The sequence below is a fragment of the Lucilia cuprina genome, chromosome 6 (assembly GCF_022045245.1).
Source record: "Lucilia cuprina isolate Lc7/37 chromosome 6, ASM2204524v1, whole genome shotgun sequence".
Taxonomy (NCBI): domain Eukaryota; kingdom Metazoa; phylum Arthropoda; class Insecta; order Diptera; family Calliphoridae; genus Lucilia; species Lucilia cuprina.
The window spans coordinates 11,354,905-11,360,661 of record NC_060954.1 but is presented as its reverse complement, the minus strand read 5'-3'; the positions used below and the strand labels follow the sequence as shown (position 1 = coordinate 11,360,661).

General features: G+C 32.2%; 1 non-coding gene across 1 annotated transcript; it reads right to left on the bottom strand.

Annotated features, from left to right (window-relative positions):
- Positions 1-1,106: 1,106 nt before the first annotated feature.
- On the bottom strand, positions 1,107-1,188 carry Trnal-aag. Its single transcript has one exon. It is a non-coding gene; the product is annotated as a tRNA-Leu (tRNA).
- Between the last annotated feature and the right edge of the window lie 4,569 nt (positions 1,189-5,757).

Here is a 5,757-nt window from a genome sequence, read left to right as displayed (position 1 = left end):
ACTATAGACTAGACTATAGACTAGACTATAGACTAGACTATAGACTATAGTATAGACTAGACTGCAGACTAGACTATAGACTAGACTACAGACTAGACTATAGACTAGACTATAGACTAGTCTATAGACTAGTCTATAGACTATACTATAGACTAGACTATAGGCAAGGCTATAGACAAGACTATGGACTAGACTATAGACTAGACTATAGACTGGGCTTTAGACTAGACTATATACTCCTCTATAGATTAGACTGTAGACTAGCCTGGACTATTGACTATTGCCTAAACTAGTCTGTACTCTTAACTATAGCCTGGACACAACACTTTAGTGTGGACTATAGACTATAGTCAGGACTAGAGACTATAGTCTGATCTGTATACTACTTATGATCTGGGCTTTATATTGTGTACTAAAGACTATATATAGTCTTTACAATAAAGTTTAGACTATAGTCTGGACTATTGAGAGTAATCTGGACTATTGTTCCGCTGCTATTTTTAGTCTCATTTCTGTCAATAATTTAAGTTACATATTGGTTGGTAGGAAGTTATAATGTAAAGAAAATAACGCTCGTAAGTATTATATACGTATATATGTGAATGCTGATGAAAAATAGCATCTTAAGTATTTTAGTTTTAAAATTAAAGTGTATACGAATAAAATAGGACCTACTTTCAGGAAACTGTATTTACTTAGTTACTTTGGAGGCTATCTGGAGGATTTTAAAATAGTTTTTTTTTTAATTAAAAAAAGAGAAAATATTATTAATTGAAACTTACTACTTCTTAAGGTGGGCAACTGACAAAAAGACTTTAGAGGAAGGTTTTAACTGGAGTTGTTTTAAATGCGGCAGTTTGTTAGTCTATTTGCTAACTTTTTAAGTAGCGCCGGATGCTAAAACAGCAGTGTGCGTACAAATTTCAAATGCTCATTTTGCACACTTATTTATCAAAATTAAATTCAAAAAATTGTGCAAAAAAAATTTCCACAAAGGTGGCAAAAAAAAGCGGGGTGGCAGCAACACATGTTGGTAATGGGAAAAGAGCTCAATGAAAAAAGAAATTGAATTTAAATTTTAAGTTGCGCAAAAAAAAAACTAACTTTGGCAGCGGTGGGATTCGAACCCACGCCTCCGAAGAGACTGGTGCCTTAAACCAGCGCCTTAGACCGCTCGGCCACGCTACCTTAATACAATATGCCACAACACATATTTTTTCGTGTTTCTACCATTGCCACATGCCACAAACCAAAACTTACTCATGCTTGTCTTCAATTCAAATAATTTGTTAAATATTTAATGAGAATTTATTTTTAAAAGGATTAAAATTTTAAATATTTATAAACAATGCTGCTGTTGAAATTACGAGCACAAGACGATATTTCATTGTTGTTTGGCGTACCAAATCTTTCGTTCTTTCTCTTCTTTTTTTTCAACTATTTTAATACATATTAGAATTTCAAAAAATGTAAAGTGTTTTAACCGAAACCAACAAGGTCTCATAGACATTCATGCTAAGAACTCATTCACCTGCACAAGTTGTGTATGAATTTATGTACATAAGTATAAAAGCATGCATGAATATATTCACAGTATATAATTGGATATGTATGCAGTACAATGCAACCCTAACGAATCTTTAGTAACAAAACAAAATTTTCCATTTGTAACCTCAGAATTCTTATGGGAATTATTCCATAATGCAAAAGCTAAAAATTCTCAAAAAAAAAAAAAAAAAAACAGCAGAGAGTTTTTAAAATTTTCCAAAAAATCTTGTAAGCAAAATATTCCCAACACTAGCAAAACTGACGAAAATATAAAGACTAAATATAATCAGATGTGTAGCAAGAGTGCACTACTTCTTTTACCATTTTCATTTTTTCTCTCGTAATGCCTTTTGTCTTAACACCTTTGTTTGCCAACACTTTCGCTACAGGAGTGGGCAATAACTGTATATTATAGAGTCTATAGTCTAGTCTATAGTCTAGTCTATAGTCTAGTCTATATTCTAGTCTATAGTCTAGTCTATAGTCTAGTCTATAGTTTAGTCTATATTCTAGTCTATAGTCTAGTCTATATTCTAGTCTATAGTCTAGTCTATAGTCTAGTATATAGTCTAGTCTATGGTCTAGTCTATATTCTAGTCTATAGTCTAGTCTATAGTCTGGTCTATAGTCTGGTCTATAGTCTAGTCTATAGTCTAGTCTATAGTCTAGTCTATAGTCTAGTCTATAGTCTAGTCTATAGTCTAGTCTATAGTCTAGTCTATAGTCTAGTCTATAGTCTAGTCTATAGTCTAGTCTATAGTCTAGTCTATAGTCTAGTCTATAGTCTAGTCTATAGTCTAGTCTATAGTCTAGTCTATAGTCTAGTCTATAGTCTAGTCTATAGTCTAGTCTATAGTCTAGTCTATAGTCTAGTCTATAGTCTAGTCTATAGTCTAGTCTATAGTCTAGTCTACAGTCTAGTCTATAATCTAGTCTATAGTCTAGTCAATAGTCTAGTCTATAGTCTAGTCTATAGTCTAGTCTATAGTCTAGTCTATAGTCTATAGTCTAGCCTATAGTCTAGTCTACAGTCTAGTATATAGTCTAGTCTATAGTCTAGTCTATAGTCTATATTTTATAGTCTAGTCTTTAGTCAATTCTATATTCCAGTCTATAGTCCTGTCTATAGTCCAGTCTTTATTCTAGTCTATAGTATAGTCTATAGTCTAGTCTTTAGTCTAATCTATATTCTAGTATATAGTCTAGTTTATAGTATAGTTTGTAGTATGTACTCTAGTCTATTGCCTAGTCTGTACTCTAGTCTATTGTCCAGTCATTGGTATAATCTAAATTTTTAACTATAGTCTAGTCTATAGTCGTTTCTGCCCCCTTTTCGTCAGCTCTTTTACTTTCCTGCCAGTACAAGTGTAATGCAAGTATAAACATTGATTTGCCAAACTCCCTAACCTTTGAACTCCTCTTAATACAGGTTTTAACAAGTTTTACATCTTCTTATACAAACCTGCAAATTTGATCCTTTTGTTCAGTGTATTTGCAGATTTTTGCATACACTTCTCAGCGCTGTTTTACAAACAGGATAATTTTTATCCTGAAACAAAAATCATATTATCCTTGGAGTGTAACAAATGCAAAATTTTCCACACATTTAAACTTATATTGTTGGATTTTGATTGTGTGTGCGTAAAATTTTCTGACATACGTAAAGTATAAGTGTTTTATATATACCTAGATCTTTGAAAAGTTTTGTGTATAATTATTATTGAAGCTTGTGTATTAATGTACTATGATATGATATTTTGGGGAACGAGAATTTAGAAGATTTTTTGGCTTTATTTTAGAAATATTTGGTTGTAAAGCTTCTGAAAGTTTTAGGTACACCCATACTCATTTGTCTAAGGATCTAAGGCAACAACTTACATTCATACCTGGGAAATGCAACATTATAACGCACACATGTTTTCAATGTGTAGAAAGTTGAATCTAAAACAATAAACCGAATGCACCTGAATAAAATTGGGTTTAAGTGGTTGCAAGTTGGCAACAAAAAAACTTTTTTTCTTTCTTTCCTTGGTTCTTTACATTTTATTAGGGAAATTTGCTAAGACTGTTTGTTGTTGTTGTGTTAGAATATTATGTGTTTTTGTATGGAATAAATTTCAGAATATGAGAAGTTGCCAGTTTGTACTTTTTAAAATATGTATATCCGTATAAGGTGTATGCTAAATAACTGATATTGTGTAATGTAATAGAGATGTTAGAAATAACGTCGAACGATTATTTTGATGTTAAGTGTAAAAGTGATGAAACAAAAATCGACTTGATATACAAGTTTTCACTGCTAACTGAGAAGTTATATCTAGATATAACATGAGTCCTCATAGATTTAACATGAGTCCTCCACCTTTAACATTACAATTACATCATTCTGACTATTCAAATATTTCGACTCATATCACTCAAATTTTGTGAACTAAGTAATCATTTTAATTTATTCGGTTACTCGTTTACCACTCACAATTCTCCAAAGATTACAACAGCTTTATGCAATTGTTTATTAAAATTAAACACAACGACTTAACGGCAATGTACCACCACGTATCAAGCCACTTGAGCTGAAAGTTGAAGAGAACAAAAAGTTAGATACTACTGAATTTGAGGTGTAACCTGAGTCTGGACAAAAACGCCAACTTTTACAACGTCAAGGTGAAAGAATAAATAATAAGCAACACCATACAATAGAGGGGTAAAAGTTACTTGTAGAATATATGAAACGCTCTAAAGGGGAAAATGAGTTAAAAAGGCCCAACAAAAGGCCTCTCAGCAGTATGGAAAACTCGATTCGATTGTCATTTAGAAAATTTTAACGAAATAGATTGGATTTCTATTGTTAGATTGTATATTAATAGCGTGAAGTTAACAATATTATCGATTCAAATATAATCTAGACTCTAATTTAGCCGATTAGACTCTAATCTTCAATAATATTCTTATTTAGTCGATTAGACTCTCATCTTGTCGATTCGACTTTAATCTAGTCGTTTAGATTCTTATCTTGTCGAATTGACTCTAATCTACTTGACCAAACACTAGGCTAGTGATTGGACTCCAATCTAGTCGATTTGAGTCTAATCTAGTCGATTAGACTTTAATCAAGTAGATTAGACTCAAATATAGTAAATAAGACTCTAATCTAGTCTTTAAACTAGTCGATAAGACTGTAATCTAGTCGATTAGATTGTAATCTTGTCGATTAGACTCTAATCAAGTCGATTAGACTTTAATCAAGTAGATTAGACTCTAATCTAGTCGATTAGACTCTAATCTAGTCGATTAGACTTTAAACAAGTTGATTAGACTTTAAACAAGTTGATTAGACTCTTATCTAGTCTCTAAGCTAATCGATTAGACTACAATATAGTCGATAAGACTATAATATAGTCGATAAGACTATAATATAGTCGATATGACTATAATATAGTCGATAAGACTCTAACCTAGTCGATTAGATTCTAATCTAGTCGATTAGATTCTAATCTTGTCGATAAGACCCTAATGTAGTCGATTGGACTCTAATCTAGTCGATTAGACTCTTATCTTTTCGATTTGACTTTAATCTATTTGACTAGACACTAGTCTAGTCGATTAGGCTCCAATCTAGTCGATTAGACTTCAATCTAGTCGATTAGACTACAATCTAGACGAGTAGACTCCAATCTAGTCGATTAGACTCTAATCGATTCGATTAGATTCTAATTTAGTCGATAAGGCTCTAGTCTAGTCAATTAGACTCCAATTTAGTCGATTAAACTGCAATCTAGTCGACTAGACTCTAATCTTGTCGATTAGACTCTAATCTTCTCGATTAGACTCTAATCTAGTCGATAAGACTCTAATCTAGTCGATTGGACTTTAATCTTGTCGATTGGACGCCAATCTAATCGACTGGACTCTAATCAAGTCGATTAGACTCTAATCTTGTTTGTTAGACTCTAATCTAGTCGGTTATACTGTAATTTTGTCGATTAGGCTCTAATCGAGTCGATAAGACTCTGATTTAGTCGATAAGACTGTAATCTAGTCGGCTAGACTCGAATCTAGCCATTAGACTCTAATCTAGTCGATTAGACTCTAATCTAGTCCATAAGACTCTAATCTAGTCGATTAGACTCTTATCTAGTCGATTATACTCTAGTTTGTTTGATTAGAATATAGTCTGTTTGATTAGACTATAGTCTAGTCGATTATACT